The following is a 17853-nucleotide window of genomic DNA, read 5'->3' on the forward strand; positions in this document are numbered from 1 at the left end:
GTGTGTGTGTGTGTGTGTGTGTGTGTGTGTGTGTGTGTGTGTGTGTGTGGCAGTGTCAGGGTGAAAGGAGTGCTTGGCTTGGAGTTAGGAAGACTTCAGTCACTTGATTAGCTGAATGACCCTAAACCAGTTACTTCTCGTCATCACAGTCAATTCCCAGAGTCTTTTCTTCTAAATCATGGACAAGGAAACCATCTACTCTGGTGAGGGGATTTCCCACGAGAGGAATGCCCTGTGCTAAAGAAGATACCTGATATCTGTATACTTTGTTGTTGTTGATAATGATGCTTAGAGGCAGCTAGGTAGCACAAAGTAGAGAGAATTCTGGAAGACTTAAATCTAGGCTCAGGTACTCACTGGCTCTGTGACCTCAGCCAAGTCATTTAACCCCTGCCTCAGTGTCCTTCATTGTATAACGGAGATAATAACAGCGCCTACCTCCAGGGTTATTGTGAGGAGCAAATGGGAAAGTGCTTAGCAGAGGGCCTGGCACACATTAGGCACTTAATAAATGTTTGTTGCCTTTTCTTCCTTGTTGATAATTGAATTGAATTGTATAAACTTCATATTTGCCGTCATTGTAACTTTTTTTCACATGCATTGAATTGGTATGCATTGACAACTGTGGTTAATTGTAATAATAATAGCTACTTACTTATACATAGTATTTTTTCTTTTTTTTTAATACAGAACTTAAAAGTTCATCATGACTGTGTAGTGGGTAGTACACATTTAACTCCTGCCTTGTTATAGTTGGGGAAGCCTTAGTGGTGACTTTCCTCAGAGTGGTACAGAGCAGTAAGTGTCAGAAACAGATTTCAGCCTTGTTCAACTGGACCTTGTCTGTCAGCATCCCAATCTCACCTCCCACCTCCAAGAATGTAAGTCTGAATCTCATTCCATCAGCCCCACATTTGTTCTGTAGTGAAGACGCAGGCTGCAGTGAAAGAAGCTGGGATTTGATGTCAGAAGAGGGGTCCTGGTGTGGCAGGGTGCCTCGAAGCCAGGGATTTGTCCTTAGTTCCCTACAGATGGCTGTAAAATGACCAAACACAGAACATCTCCTTTGGCTCATTTATGAGTGTATAGTTAGTTCTTTAAGGAGAGACTCTAGAACTCTGATTCTTTTCCCTTCCTCTCCTCATACCTGACCCCAAACCTTCCCAGGATTCCTCATACAGTAAATTGATTAACGAACTGAGTCATGAAACCAGGCTATGGTAGTGTGAATAGCACAGTGAGCCCTGGCTATTGGATTATGGGACTTGGGTTTTTGGGTTTTGTCTGTGTGATTTTTCAAGATAAGAATGTTATTCTGAAGTTTTGCAAATATACTCTTCCTATTAGAAATTTTTTTTTAACATCTTAATACCACACAGTGGTTTTGAAAATATTGTGTGCCCAGACTTACTGTCTCTAGCAATATATTCTAGGGATAATGTGCCTCTTTGCAACTCCGTAATTAACATGTGGGCTACAGTATGGTGCCATAGGAAAACAATATGAAACAAAACAAACAGTATGTGAGTGAGGGAGAGAGAAGGTTTGTATTTGGAGGGAATGGACATGGGATGGAATCCCCAGGCTTAACTTACTGTCTTTAGGCAAGTCACTTCATTGCTCTTGGCCTCGGTTTCCTCATCTGTAAAATGATGGGGTTAGGCCAGAGGACCAAAAAAGTTCCCTGTAGCTCAAAATCTAGGATATGTGATCCTGTCTAGCTCAAAAGGTGGAATCTTTTTATTTTGGTTACTTTAATGCTAGTCAAAAATGTAGTTGTTGTGTGTCCATAAGGGGAGCATTGAGGGTGGGGGCAGGAGAGAAGAAAGTGTATGTTTCAGATTGGATGTGGTTCTTTCTTTTCTTTCCTTTTTTTTTTTTAAAGGCAATTGGGGTTAAGTGACTTGCTCAAGGTCACACATTGGTCCTTTCTTTTGAGGAAACTGAATTAAAACTTTCAAAAAAAAATCATGACCAAATCCCAAAGAAAGTCCCCTTGGGTTTGCATACCTGAATGCTCCCACTGGCTAGACGTCAATATTGCCGTCACCCTTTTATGGACACACCTAGACACCACTTCTTCCTCCTCCACATGTGGCAAGAGACTGTGAAGAAATCCCTTAGTCCGACATATGCCTTCCTGGCTGACATGTGACTGCCATAACTTAGGATATTTGACATGACACAGGATGGGGATAATTACATCATCCTCAGTCAAGAAGTGGGGGCTTCCCAGGACTGTCCTTGTGCTGTCTTCCTTAAGCCACTTACCCAGAAACACACAAACACCCCGACCCTGCCCCCGCCACACTGGATCCAACCATCCTAAGCGGCCTGAGCCTCCTTTTCCACATCTTTGAAATTGCAAGAATAATATCCACGCTCTACATCACAGGGTTTTATTGAGGAAACAACTCCATCAGCCTTAATGCATTAGGTGTGTTAGGATGGTTCTTGAGCTTTGCATGGGAGATCTGAAGCTAGAACCATCCCCCCTGCCACAAGTGCCTCTAGCCACATTCCCACATCCTACCCATTATTTACTGCAGCCTTTTGTTGGGAAAATCCAAGTGCCCAGGCCAACATCCGTGCCACTGATTAGGAGAAAGTTCACAGAATTAAGTCCCTGCCCTGGAAACAACATTGGATAACAGTGTATACGTAGCCTTAAACTCATATTGCTAATATTTGGTTTACTATGGGTATGTTTCTCCATTAACCCATTTATCTTGATTGTCGTGCCCTGTTAGAATTTCTGCTCCTCTCTGTAAGTTGGCATCAGTAAAGGTTGAAGGGGTTCATGTAACCAAATGAAAATTAAGTGTCCCAAAAGAGTGCAGCTTTAAGCTCTCAACATATTAAAGCGATTAAATATTTAATGGATTAAAACTGCTCTAAGACTTCTGGGACACAGTATGAATGATACCTGGATTAGAAGATTCATCTCTAGCATCTGTTATGTGTTTGGTAGCTGTTGTAAATATATATATATTGTGAGTTTTTATCATTTACCAGCATGGTATAGTGCCCTTGGAGTTGGAAGAGACCTAGGTTCAACACTGAGGAGTTGACCATGGACAAGTCACTTAATCTCTCTTATAATTCCCTTAGTACCCACCTCATGGCCACCTAGGTGGCAAAGCATATAGAGTGTCAGACCTGGAGTCAGGAAGAGTCATTCAAATCTGGCTTCAGAAGTTTACTAGCTATGTGACCCTGGGCAAGTCACTTAACCCTGTTTGCCTCAGTTTCCTTATCTGCAAAATGAATTGGAAAAGAAAATGGCAGACCACTCTAGTATCATTCTATGAGATGGCTTGAGAGGTCCCTTCTAGATCCATAATTTTGATACAGTGGAAATCAGAAAATACTTTGGCATGGAGAGCTGATCTGGGTAGCACCAATTTTCTCATTGTTTTTGGCTTTTATACCTCTTGATTTTTAGAGAATAGCCACCATTTTTCTTGGCCTTCTTAAACTCTGCTTTCTGAGTAAAGGGGGTGATAGCATCTATTGAACTTACCTTCTAGGACTGGTAAGGATCAATTAAGATAAGACAGCATATGGCTTTGTCAGCTTTAAGGAACTCTTAAGAATATGAACTCTTTTTATTCCTAGTTCTGGAAGGGATGGCAGCTCAGGGATCTTGGAGGTATGTATAGATAGTGTGTTTTGTATTCAGTAGGTACTTAATAAATGCTCTACTCTATAGGCCAAAGAACATTTATTAAGCACCTACTGTATATATTGTGCTAATCAATGGGCAGAGCACATTAAGGTTTACAAAACACAATGGGAAAATTGGCACTACCCAAATCAGTTTTCCATGCCAAAGTACTAATCAATGGGCGTACAAAGAAAGGCAAAAACCAGCCCATGGTCTCAAGGAACCCACAGTCCTGATAATCATGACAGTTATTGTTATTATATGGACCTCTCTGGGCCTTAGTTTCATCATCTGTAAAATGGGGAAGTTGCCTTAGGATCTCTTAAGTGCCTTTCTATTTCTTGAAACCTAAATTTTTTGGGGAAATAAAGATAATAATAGTATTCATATAGTGTTTTAAGGTTTTAAAAGGACTTTACCAATATATCACCTGATCCTTACAGCATCCCTGAAAAGAAGGTGGGATAATTATTCCTATTAGAAAAATGAAGAAATTGAGGCAGACAGCAGTTTCCCAGAGTCACATGCACAGCTAGTAAGAAAGAATATACTTTTCTCTTTAGGGCTTGTTTTGCTTAGCTAGACAACGAAGATGGCTCATTTTTATCAGGACTTTTAAAAAGTGGGTTGTTACTTGAGTTATGGGTCTGATTCTGAGGTTGAAAACTCTGCCATTAATTTTCCGTACTGAGAAATAATATTTCTAAGACACATTCCATGTCCACATCAGATGATTTCCTTAGGCCCTTGCTACATCTCAGATAAAATGCAGAATCCTCTGTCTGGCCTTTAAAGCCCTCTTCGATCTGGGCTCCAGCCTGTCTTTGTAGACCTCTTTCATGTCCTCCACATTCCAGTCAGCCTGGCCTGCCTGCTCTGCCCTGAGCTTGGCCTTCTGTCTCTGGAGTTCAGTCAGGCTGCTCTGCATGCCTAAGCGTGCTCGAGGTACGTTCCCTCCTCACTTCTACCTCTTAGCATTTATAGCTCAGGTTCCAGGTCCTAGAGGAATCCAGCCTAGCTCAAAATAATTTGTATTTACTTAGCTGGGGCCATCTTACCTCCCCCCCCCCCACTAGAATGAAAGGAGAAGACAGGGTCTGTGAGGTTTTATTTGTTTGTTTGCATATCCCTAGCTCTCAGTACCATTCTTTCAACATAGTAGCTCACTAGTAAATGTGTTTTTTTGGGGGGCAGTGTAGGAGGGTTTTTTGTTTTTGTCTGGTCAGTCCTATGGCATGGTGAAGAAAAACAATTTTTCCTGCTTCCAGTCAGAGTATTTGAGAGATTGATCAAACAGATAAAATTGGGGGTAAGAAAGAGGAAGAGTTATCTGTAGGTCAGAGCATTGTCACGCTAGTGAAGGAACGGTACTGCGGTGGTAGTGGTTGGTTGAGATGGGCCCTGGCAAATAGAGATTGGCAGGAAATTTGGTCACACCTTCCACTTCTAACCCTGTTCCCTCTTTTCTTTCTCTTTCCTTTCTACCTTTAAGGCCATAATATTAAACTGAAATATATAGATACAAACATATCATTTGCTTGATATATTGAGCACAGTGTGCAAAGTATAATACTGGGTGCCAGGGCTGCCCAAACAAATAAAATACAACAGTCCCTGCCTTCTTTCCTTCTATTAGGGGAATGTAAGATGTAACCAGAAAAGGTTTGAGTTAGGTTGGGGATTCAAACAACAATATAGTATTTTTATATGATTTGTTCATAATTCATTTTTTCATCAAGTTGCAGTAGACAGAGAGGGGGTCACAAAGCCAGAAATACCTGGGTCCAAATCCCATACCAGCTGAGTGGCCCTGGACAGATCACCTAACCTCTCTTTGCTCTAGGCAACTCTCTGGGACTGTTGAAGTGCTGATGTGCATTGATAAAAAGAATTTCCTCATTTAATAATTCTCCCTACTGATGAAATCACAGACCCTGTCTCTGTGCCAGTTCCTGGGTCCTATCTTTATTTTTCAGCTACTGTGTTGTGTTTGCCATGGGGTAAGGAACTTGGCTTCTGGGGCTCCGAGGACTCAGATAAAATGAAGAATTTGGATTAGGTGGTCTTGGCTTTCAGGAGAGTCTCAGGATTTTATTCCTGGACAGTATCTTAAAGGTCTAACCCCCTTCCTTCGAAGATAAGAAAACTGAGGTCTTGAAAGACGACCTGGTACACAGGTATTAAGTGGCAGGGCTGGGATTTGAACCCAGTTCTCACCCCAAAGCCAGTGTTCTGCCAGGCCCTTCCCAGTCTAACATTCTGCAGGTAGGAATCTCAGGGCACAGCCTTTTCCTCTGTGTCCTTCCTGATTTCTTTTTCCTTATGGATCGCACAGGACTGTGTTGCTTCCTCAGCATGTAAATATATAGCCCTAAGTAGATCACTGATTTCAACCTGGTTAGCTGGACCTTGGTGATCATCTAGTCAAAGCTGCCCATTTTACAGTTAGGGAAACTGAGCTTTAGAGGTAAAGTAACTGAGCCCATGATCACAGCAGTCATAAGGTAGCCTTTTCTATGTATATGTTTGTATATATGTATAGGTACATACACACACACACACACACACACACATGTACCTAGTCAGGTTCATAGATTTTTTTTGAGCTGAAAGGAACCTCGAAGATCATCTAGCTCAAACCACTCTTTTTACATAGGAGGAAACTGAGTCCCAGAGAAACAAAATGACTTGCTCAATATCACACGACTAATATGTCACAGTCGGGATTCCATCTCAGGCCCTTGGACCTCAAATCAGATTCTCTTGCCACTGTACTTAGTGTATTAGTATTGATGTCTTGATGACATTTTATGTAGTTGTAAAATAGTACTTTAGAGAAATTGAAAACATACCTATAATGCAGTAATTGTTATATTTCTAAAAGAGATCTTTTAAGTTGTCATTAACATGCCTTTGTGTTAGGTATTAAAAAAAAAAAACAAAAAAACCCACAGCCATTTTGACTTAGGACCACACTATGTATGTTAAGGCAGTAGAGGATGTCTTTCTCCCCTCACTCCCTCCCGTATTCAGCCACTGATTCTAAAAGCAGCTTTTCTGTGTGCGTTGTGTGGACGTATCCATCAGGGCAGCAGCTGGACAAATTCAGGAACACAAAGTACTATTTAGGAAAAGACTGGCAGCCCATTTCAGTTGCTTCCCGTTCCCCAGTATACATTATCATGGTGCACTTTTAAAATTATGTGAAGTAATTATTTTACTTACTTTTCTCCTATAGTCTTCTCTTTTGAAGGCATCAAATACCCCTCATTTAAGAAAATCTTCTTGATGGAGTCCTTTAAAATACATTTCTTTCCTAACTAAAATGTTCAGAGGCTGCCTGAGTCCTGATGGTTCCAGCCCCAGCAAAAATCAGGAACTAGCTCTTTTGATTAGAAACCTCAAGATAGCCAGGCTGCCTTTCACAGAATGTTGCAGAACTGAGTTTCCGTCTGTGCCTTTTAAGGGGTTGGCAGTAGGAAACCGGGAGTGAAGAGCGAGGTATTTCGCATGTAAGCGTGGTCTTGCATCTGAATGTTTGGATGTGATCTTTAAGTGATCCCAGACCACTTGCCTCTTTGATCACCCACCTCTCCTATTCTGCGCTCTCCTCCTTCCCCCTAAATGAAATTTGCTCGATATATTTTAAGCTCTAAAGGAAGAGAAAAGTGCTAGTCCCTACTTTGCAATTCTACATATGCTCGCTCCAAGGTGGAAAACAGATGACATTTATGGTGATCAAACACTCAGATAATATTCTGTTTGCTATATCTGAACCACCTTCCTCCAAACATTAGTAAAATAGCCCAGTGTAAATATAGCTAGAGATTAATAGCAAGAGAGGAGGAAGAGGTTACCTAGTGATGCAGGATGGAAATTTGGGCAGCGAAGTGTTTGGACACACAGCAGTGATCACAGTTGCTAAAGAAGAGATTTTCAGTTTTGTTTTGTTTTTTTTTTTTGGTCAGAATTTATGCATGATTGTGGAGGATTCAGATATAAGAAGTGTAGCTTCTCCTTTTACCTCTGTTATTTTCTGGATGGTATCAGAGGGTCACAAGAACCTTAGAGATCTTCTGATCCAACCCTTTATTTTACAGATAAAGAAACCGGCCTTTAAGCAAGTGGAGTGACTTATCCAGAGTCACATTTGTTAGAAAGGAAGCACAGGGAGGATTTGACCTGATGCCATTTGTGTCCAAATCTAACAATGTTTGGACCATAGTGCACTCTCTACATATGCATAGTATCTGTCAAATGAACAAGAGCATGGACTAGATGCTTTTTCAGTTTGTATCTGACTTCATTGTCGTTTATGATTCTCTTAAAAAAAATTTTTTTCAAAGTCATGTATCAGTTAATCTTTTGAGTTTTCTTTCAAGCTCCATAAATTGCAGCATTAGAAATTTCTGTCTCCACTCCTGCCTCCCCAGGGCATGGAATCCTTCTAGGAACATCACAGGAAGAAACCTTAGTGATCATCACATCCTATGTTACAGGTGAAGAAGCTGAAACTCATGTTGGTAAAGTGTCTCGCCCTAGATCTCACTGCAGATAAATGCAAGAGTTGATCTTTCCCTGTGTGTGATTGCTTCTAGATTCAGAAGTACACCGGGAGGCTTGTTACAAGAAACAAAATGAATTCCAATATTAACCAGTGTCCAAAAAGTACATGTCTTCTTCTGGACCACTCTGATCCCATCTCTTCACTCTTATCATCCACTTTCTCATTGTCTTTGTTGTCTAAGGTGTTGATTTGCCATTACCTAGTAAAATATTTCTTCGTCCTTAAGGGCTAGGGTTGGTCCCCCGTTGTACTTGTATCCTCTTTCTCATGTGTCAGCTTGCTTCTTCCAGTTAGGCATTCCCCATTCCCAGAGTCTTCCTGGGTCCAGTCATTTTACCTGGGTTCTGGTCTGACGTTTGGACCAATTATGCAAGTCAGCTCACCTTTTGTTCCTCAAGTTCTTCAAGACAGAGAGAGGTTTAATCCGGACAATTTTTAAGGTCCCTTCCTTTGTGGAAAATTGTCATTATTACATATATATATAACATGTACATATATGGGCAGTTAATAATGCAATTGTTAATTGTGCATTGTGCCAGAATTCTAAGAGAAATTATTCTCTTATTCTAAAATACACTTCCTTGGACCCCAGAGCCCATCTGGATTATATGAGAGCCTTTGAAATGTGAGAGTCCAGAAATGTGACAGAAAGCCAGTGTTTAGCACAGGTTCCCGGCATGTAGTAGACTCTTAATAAATGTTTACTGACTGATTGATTGGAATGGCTATGCCACTGAGTCAGAGAAAGATTTGGGTAATGTGAGTGCAGAATTTGATTGGTTCCCTTCATGCCAGTTAGAGAGTAGCACTTACTTGAGGGCAGCAGCCCTTATTTGAAAGGTTGTTGTCACGTGGAGGGGGAAGGGAACAAGCATTTATTAACCACCTACTGTCTGCTAGGCATTGTGCTAATAAGTGCTTTATGAATTTTAGCTCATGAGTTAGACTTGCTTTGCTTGGCCCCTAGAGGACAAAATTAGGAGCCCTAGAAGAGGGAGGGATAGGAGTCGGGGTTTTATAGAGGTAGATTTTTTTGGTTTGATGTAAGGAAAAACTTCCTAACTATTAGAAGTAGCCCCAAATAGCTTGGGCTTTCTTGGGAGAGGATGGCTTTCTCCTCATTAGAAGTCTTTCATCAGACTTCTTGGTGATTCTTTTTCAGGTATGGCTTGAACCAGCTGGTCAATGAGGGAGGTCTCCTTCAACTCTTAAGATTCTGTGATTTTTCTGAATGAGAAGCCTCGGGAAGTAGTGAGTGGGCTTCCAGACACTGAAATCATTTAAGCACAGGATAGTTGGAGTAAGAAACACTGAACTAAATCCTGAGATGTTGGATAGAGTGTAGATGTAGACTAGTGTAAAGATGGAAATGGGTTACAAACTGGACTAATTGTAGTCAGGTTACAGGCTGGACCTGGGGACCCCTGACACCCTTTTCAACTCCTGAGATTCTGTGATTTTTGACATTAAACTATGGTTTGTATGGTTACACAGCACCACTTCTAACAAACCCATGGAAACAGCAAGTAATTTCAAGTAATTTCTTGCTGCCTCCTCCTTCCATCATCCCATCTAGCCTCTCTCCTCACTGCCCCACTGAGCCTCCCCTGTGACTTTCTCTATATGTGGTCTGTAAGATCACTATAGTATATTTTATGGTTAGTCCCGTTCTCTTTGAATTCAACTTCCCCTATGAGATAAGGGCAGCTAGGTGTTGCAATGGATAGCATTCTGGGCCTGAAGTCAGACTCATCTTCAAGAGTTCAGGTCCAGTGTCAGAACATTTACTATCTATGTGACCCTAGACAAGTTACTTCACTGTGTTTGCCTCAGTTTCCTCATCTGTTGAATGAGCTGGAGAAGGAACCGGCAAGCCACTCTAGTATCTCTGCCAAGAAAACCCCGAAAGGGGTCGGAGAGTTGGACACGAGTGAAAAATGACCAAGCAGCAACAGATGTCTGTCTATCAATCTGTGATGCTTTACATTTTATAAAAATGAGATCAGGAGCTTTTTCCCAAGCTGTCTTTCTCTCTTTCCGTTACCTAGTCCAGTCTGCAGTAGTCTTCTCTGTAAGCAGCAGTCAAGTCCCAGGATGTTGCCACATTTTCTGCGAAGCCAGGCTTGGGAAGGGAGCAGATGAACCGGCCTCCCAGCTCCCCTTAAGCCTGCAGGTGTGTTACCAGATTTGACATCCTTGGCCCCGTGTCAGTTCTTGACTAAGCCTGCTACCTGGTTCACTCCAGTCTTCCAGCCAGTTTAACCCCTTGGCCGCTGTAAGCGATTACCCAGGGCTTAGTTCTCATTGTGATGCCTGTGAGACATTACATTAATATCATGGGTTCCTTTTGGAATCCTGTATTTTTTATTTTATGAGTTTAAAAAACTTTATTCTGAGAAGGAGCCCATGGAGTTCATCAGACTGCCCAAGGAAGGGGGTAGTTTGAGGTCCGTGACAAAAATGGTGCCGGGCCCCTGTTTAAAGTCCCATCTGCATTAATGAATGGGTTTGCCTCACCGAAACCTTTCCCTGTCATCTTGAATACCAGTGCCTTCCCTCTGTTGATTATTTTGAAATTTATCTTGTCTATATCTTGCTTGTGGGGGCAGCTAGGTTGCACCATAGTGGATATAGTGCTGGGCCTGGAGTCAGGAAGACTCATCTTCCTGAGTTCAAATCTGGCCTCAGACACTTCCTAGCTCTTTGACCCTGGGCAAGTCACTTCACCCTGTTTGTTTCAGTTTCCTCATCTGTGAAGTGAACTGGAGAAGGAAATGGCAAACTAATCCAGTATTTCTGCCAAGAAAACCCCAAATAGGGTCACAACAAGTCAGACATGACTGAAACGGATGAACAGTAAATATCTTGCTTGCTTGTACTTGGCTGTTTGCATGCTGGCTCCCCAGTTAGGCAGAGCTCATCAAGAGAAGAGGACTGTCTTTTACTTTACTTTATATTCCTAGGGCTTAGCACAGTTCCTGGTACACAGTTGGCACTTAATAAATGCATATTGACTGACTAAAGAAGTCACAAGTCTGGACCCACAAAATATGCACTATTTGCTACACAGTTATTAGGGGAAAGTACTTTGCAAATTGTAATGTGCCAAAGAAACATGAAGCTATTGTTATTATTCATATTAGCAGTAGTACAAAAAAGAGTATTAGTTATTAATTTAATTACTAATAAAAGAGTTACTCTAGCTAGGCTTATGTCTAACTTGCATGACATTCGTGGCCTCTTAAAAAAAACCCAAAGCATTAGAATTTTCTATTTAGAATTGGAAGCAACATTGGAGGTCTTTTTGAAAGCATCTGTAATTTGTTTTGCTTTTCTGTGCTTATGTGGGAGGGCTTTCATTGAGGAGGAAAGGGCAAGGGGACTTATTAGACAAGTGAGGGATAGTAATGAAGAAGAGGAAGAAGAGGAAGAAGAAGAAGAAACAGGCGCCAGAGCAGAAGAAAGCTGAAAAGGTGACCCAGAAAAGCAGAGCAGTATTGGACCTTTTGAAAGAGTTTACTATATACTTAAAGTAATCCAACTTCACAAGCCAGAGATTAGCAGCCCCTTTTTGTTTTGGTTCGTTCTTCTGTAAAGAAATGTTGACATTGGTCAAGGTTGTGCTAATAAAAAACAAGTTCTAAAGCATCATATGAATATTCTTGGTTTAAGAACTATCTAAGATCGTCATTACCAACAATAATGTCTGGTCTCTTTGGATACCCTGCACCTTGGATCTCAGTTGCTTGTATTTTATTCAATTTGATTTCTTTCTTCCTCGATGTCTTATAAAAAGAGCAGTGACATGTTCTCCTGACCCACGGTTTGTTCCAGAAAGCCTGGAAGCAGGAACGCAGGTTTGACTGGGAGAAGTGGGGAAAAGGGGCACGTCAGAGCTGCATGTGATCATTTTATCCATTGAGAGTTTTAAGATCTATCTGCATCTCCTTCTGGGGAGACTAATTTGCCTTCAAGGGTAGACCAACACTGAGGCTGGCTAGATTAGTGCTTTCTGTTAATCATTAGATCCTATCCAAACAGTTCCACCTTTGGGGCAGTGAAAGGGGAAATTGTTTTTCCTGTTATTGCAAGCAGAAAGCCTCATAAGATTTGGGCATCAGGGAAAGGACATGGGAACATTTCGAGTACCTGGTTTTAAGTCAGTGCCAGTGGGAGGTGATGCACAGAGGCCGAGGAGGGACTGAGGGAACGCTGGTGTGTGAGCATGACCTCATGTTTTGCAATTGCCTCCATGCTAGATTAGAGAAAAAGTCAACTTGGCCCTGATTTCCCAGACCTCCCCAGGGCCTTTGGAATTTTTGGCTGCTGCATTTTCTCCGTCGTGACCCAGTGCAGCCAATCATAGCAGTATATAAAACAATATGTGAGGCTCAAATGAGAGATGGGTTTAAAATACTGTGCTTTTGCAAAGCACTCAACTGTTATATAATTGTGGGAATAATTGTAGAAGGAGCTGTTCTTAGGCACTGATAACGTTTCAATTGGATGGGAGCCTCCTGGGTTATTAGAAATCTCTTCCTCTTTAAATTACTTTGTATTTTGGGGCAGCTAGCTAGATGGTACAGTGGCTAGAATGCTGAGCTTAGAGACAGGAAGACCTGAGTTCAAAATCGGCCTCAGATGCTTCCTGGCTGTGGACCTTGGATAAGTCACTTAACCACTGCCTGCCTCAGTTTCCTCAATTATAAAATGGGCACAATAATAGTACCTACCTTGCAGGGTTGTTTTGAGAATCAGATGAGAGATTTGTAAATAATATAGCTCAGTGCCTGGCATATAGTAGGCAATCTATAAATGACAGGATCAATATTTGTGAAGTGACATAGTAGCTAATTATTTCTGAATTTCTTTATAATGGGGCAACTTGGGGTATAGTGGAGCTTCGAATCAGGAAGACCTGAATTTAAATAGGCTCCAGATACTTACTAGCCAAGTGACTTAACCTGTTTGCCTCAGTTTCCTCATCTCTAAATTGGGGCTAATGATAGCACCTACCTCTCAGAGGTTGTATAAGACTCAATGAGCTAATATTTGTAAAGTATTTTGCATGGTTCCTGGCACACAGCTGTTATCTACTTTTATTATTATTATTGTCATTGTAAAATTTTATGCTTTCATCATTGGTACTCGTGAAGATACTAAAGTGATCACTGAATGAGCAATAATATCAAAACAATTTGTTATAAGGATTATAATCTGTCTTATTGAAATTCAAGTTGTATGCGTGATATGCTCCACGTTCTGTATTGACTTTTCTGCATTAAGACTAATTCACCAACATACTTTCTTTTTATCAGAACAGAATATCTTTCCATATAGTTTCAATATCTCATATGGATTTCCATATAGTTTCAATATCTCATTAATGTTAAAGTTAACGTTTCACTGTGCCTAGTAGTACCGACTGCATTTTAAACAAACCCCTTTCTTCACTTACCAGTTTTTTTCTTAATGTTATCAATATAATTATTTTAGCTTTGATAAGCACTAAGGATTAAACCAGACCACATGAAAGAAATGTTCTCTACTATCAAATATTCTGTAACTCCCCATTGAATGGTTGTTGGATAGGAAAGGGCTTAGGCAAACTGAGGCAAACAGGGTTAAGTGACTTGCCCAGGATCACACAGCTGATAAGTGTCTGAGGCCAGATTTGAACACGTGAAGATGAATGTTCCTGATTTCAAGCCCACCTAGGTACCCTGTTACGAATAATGAAAACAGTTCAAAAGTAGAATGGCTTACTCCAGGTTACTTCCTGCACAGACTCAATGACCATTTTTAGATGTTACAGAAAGATTATTTTGGGGGTTTGCTTTGGATTAGATGACCACCAAGTAGAATTCTGTGAGTTAATTGTGATGTTTAAATTTTTCTGTAAGTGTATACATTACACATTTTCCCCCCTGCAAAGCTCTTCCCTCATTTCATCAGTCAATCAATCAGCAAGCCTTTACTAAGCAGTATTTTAGGCACTGGGGGTGGGGGAAGGGGATTTACTAACATACAAGGGAACAGTTGTGGTTCGGCAAAGCTCCCGAACATTCTATCAGCAGAAATCATAGGTACCTATAATTAGGAAATAATAAAGGTGAAAGAGACTGGAAGGATCATCTTAGTTGTTGTTGTTCGGTTGTGTCTGACTCTTCGTGACCCCATTTGGAGTTTTCTTGGCAGAGATACTGGAATGGTTTGCCATTTCCTTCTCCAGCTCATTTTACACACGAAGAGCTGAGGCAAACAGGGTGAAGTGACTTGCCCAGCCTCACACAGCTAGTAAGCCCAATTTGAATTCAGGTCTTCCTGACTCCAAGCTGGGCACTCTATCCATTGAGCCGCCTAGCTGCCCCTCATATAAGTAGCCCACCACTTTCTCTCCTTTATATCTCCCCCCACTCCCAGTTTCAAGGCAGGCACATTCAAAACTCATCCGAAATAAATGAAAAAGAACTTCACTTTCCTTCCTTTTTGGCATCTCCAGGAGTAGAAAGACTGGCTGAAGGGTCATAGGAAACATTTCTTCAGTAGTTACGCCAGTAGAGAGAAGGTTTTTAACCTCATGTAATTTTCTAATCTCATTTTAGATCAGGGATTCTTAACCTTTTTTTTTTTTTTTTTTGGTGTCATGGATTCCTTTGGTATTCTGATAAAGCCTATGGATCCCTTCTTAGAATAATGTTTTTAAGTGTATAGAATAAAAGACATGAGAGTACAGAAGAAACCAGTTACTCTGAAATACAGTTCAACAAAATAGATATCTTTTTAACAATACAAGGTCACAGACCCCAAGTAAAAACCCCTATTTCAGACACTATAAATCAAACACTTTTCTTCTTCCAAACTGTGGCTGGAAGAACTTTTAAAGAAGAACTTTAATAGTTTATAAACAAGTGCTCTTGCCCTTTGTTCTGGTAGAATGTGAACGACAGTAATCTGTATCTCTTGATACTACTGCTTTGGGGATTAGTATTGTGTGGGGAATAAGATTCCTTCAAAGCTTGCTGTTTTCCCTCCAGTTTCATTGGCTAGCATAGAATACAAATAACATACCCCAGAAAACTGTTGAACATGTTAGGAATATTTTCCACCCATCCATTCTTTCATTCAACAAGGATTTATTAGACATTTCTGGGGACAAGAAACCAAAAAGAAAAGCAAGCCCTTGTCTCAAGAACCAAACTGAAGTGATAGCTGTAGAATGGTTGCCCATTTCTGCCATGACAGCCAGGCCAAGCTTGATGAAAAATCATAAATTGGCTGCAGAATCGAAGAACTCTGACTCAGGGGATCTTTGTGTTGATCTATTGCCCTGTATAAACTAGATGCTAGGATTAACTTGTAGTTTCAGGCAGGCAGATCACTGATGAGAGAATGTGAGAGCTTAGAGATCACTTCCAAACTTCTCCTTTTATGGATTAAGAAAATGAGGACCTGCTTGAGGGAAGTAACTGGTTTTTGCTTTTTCTTTGTGTCTTCAGCACCTAGCACACTACTTTTTGATTAATTGACCAGGGGGGCTGATCACCAGAGAAGCCTTGCCCAAAGTCAAAGCCAGATCTCTGTAATTCCTTTGTATTTCTTTGTGGATTACACTGTGCTATTTCTTTGAGAAGTACAAAAGGTTAATAATGACTTACATTAAAGTTATTAGAGCATAGGAGGTAATTTACTAAAATATTGCAAATAATATACTATATGGAACTCAGCATGGGCTCAGTAATCAGGAAACCTGGGCTCAATTTCAGTTTCTGCTATGTGATCCTCCTGGTCAAATCATAGTGTTTTTAGTAATCTGAGAATCTGTCCAAGACTATAAATTGCAGAGAATGTACTAAACCACTGTCATACATGGAGTTTTATTATTTAGGAGTTCCTGGTACTAAGGAAATCAGTCCCCATCCATCTCCTTTCGCTTTACTTCTAACTTCAATAGTCACATATACTCCTTTGCTTTTACCCTATTTCAGGACCTAAAATTCTCTTGGTTTTGATTCGAAGCCAACTCTGGGGTTTTTCCTGTGTTCCTTGGATACTCACTGCTGATACCTGCTGACAGATACATGAGTCATGTATTCTTTCCTTCTTGAAAAAAAATCAGCCATTGCCTCATCTTACAATGACTTTCCCCTCTGAAAAGAAATGGCAGGTACTCCGATAGTTGTTTTGCCTTGGATTTTAAGCCAATTTTTTTCTTAAAAAAATTAGTTTGGAAAACAAGTGTGATAAAATGTCGCCATCTTCTGGCAGATGAAGCAACTAACATTTAGTGAAATGAATTGACGTAGTTGTTGTCTTCTGGTCTTTGAAGCACACTGTAGCTCCTGAAAATTGTAGATCAGAGAAAGAAACTTGAGGGATGCTCTGCATCAACTTCCTGTGAGGCAGTACTGGTGTAAATAAATTCTAACTGAAAGAAAATTCTGAGAAGATTGCTTTTGCATCGTTTTATTTTTTTAATGCTTAATATTTTATTTTTATCATGATCTTTCCTTTTTGTGTCACCTAATTTTCCCCTTGTATCTTCCCTCACATTGCAGAGAACCGTCCTTCACAGCAAAGATTAAAGGGGAAAAATCTTGGCAGTTTTATCTAGAGAGATCATCCTGGAGGGAACAACTCTAATACCTCAAATTTAGTTTCCCTTGGCTGGAGTTTTGCATAGGAAGTGATGCTTTGAATTTTTTTTCCTCAATTATGTGTAAAATTTTTTAACATTCTTTTTAAAAAATAATTTTGGGGTTCCAAATTCCTTTTATCCCTTTCTACCCTGCACCCACCTTGAGAAGGCAAGGACTTTGAAATAGATTACACATGTGAAGTCACAGAAAACACAGAAGACTTCTAGCTACCAAGCACTATGCTGGGCACTGGGGATATTACACTTGTACGTGAGACCCTTCCTGCCCTTAGAGTGCTTACATTCTACTAGGGGGGAGACAGGTACACAGAAAAATATATGATATATTCACCAGTCCTCAGCCTGCTTCTGCTCTCCCAATATCTCCCAGTTATTGGATAAAGGTGGGATTTGGAGAACACCTGGGGTAATCAGAGAAGGAGGAGCTGGAGATGAGCATTGAAGGAAGCAATATACTTTCCACTGTCGAGAGAGAAAAAATGCAACAGTGGAAATCATCCTTGTTACCAAGTAATTTCACCAAGTAATTTCCCTATCCATTTGGAGTGGGGGTGAGGGAAGTATGGAAGCAACATGCATAAATAAGTTCATATAATACGCAAACAAATATGCAAATAATTTCATGGGAAGACTTTCATGAAAGGATGCAGCATAAAGTGAGCAGAACTAGGATAATGATGTATATAACAACTTTTGAAAGACTTAAGCAAATCCTTTGACATTTCACGGCCTCAATATCCCAGTCTTTTGAATGAGATTTGGCTAGATAATCTCTAAGGTCCCTTTCAGCTCTAAAGTGATGGTTCCATGATCCCAGCTGTTATTGATTCTTTAAGTGAACCTGGGGAAGTTAGTGCCTTTCTTTGTATCTTATTTTCTTCTTTTATATTGGAGATGAGTTCTGAGGCCCCTTCCTTTTCTAACACCTATGGATCTAGGTAGTGCATTGTTTCTCTCTTA

General features: G+C 40.5%; 2 protein-coding genes across 5 annotated transcripts in view; one reads left to right on the plus strand and one right to left on the minus strand.

Moving 5' to 3' along the window:
* P2RY14 (purinergic receptor P2Y14) overlaps nucleotides 1–7093 on the minus strand; it is a 41813-nt gene extending 34720 nt beyond the window's left edge. For all 4 annotated transcript variants that reach the window (XM_027875729.1, XM_027875732.1, XM_027875730.1 and 1 more), the window contains exon 1: nucleotides 6893–7093. The gene's annotated coding sequence lies outside the window, so the exon portion shown is untranslated. The remainder of the gene's footprint in view (nucleotides 1–6892) is intronic.
* Nucleotides 1–17853, plus strand: part of MED12L (mediator complex subunit 12 like) — a 385357-nt gene that overhangs the window by 188215 nt on the left and 179289 nt on the right. The window lies entirely within an intron of this gene.

This window comes from Vombatus ursinus, unplaced genomic scaffold, assembly GCF_900497805.2.
Source record: "Vombatus ursinus unplaced genomic scaffold, bare-nosed wombat genome assembly UNPS02014810.1, whole genome shotgun sequence".
NCBI classification, from domain to species: Eukaryota; Metazoa; Chordata; class Mammalia; order Diprotodontia; family Vombatidae; genus Vombatus; species Vombatus ursinus.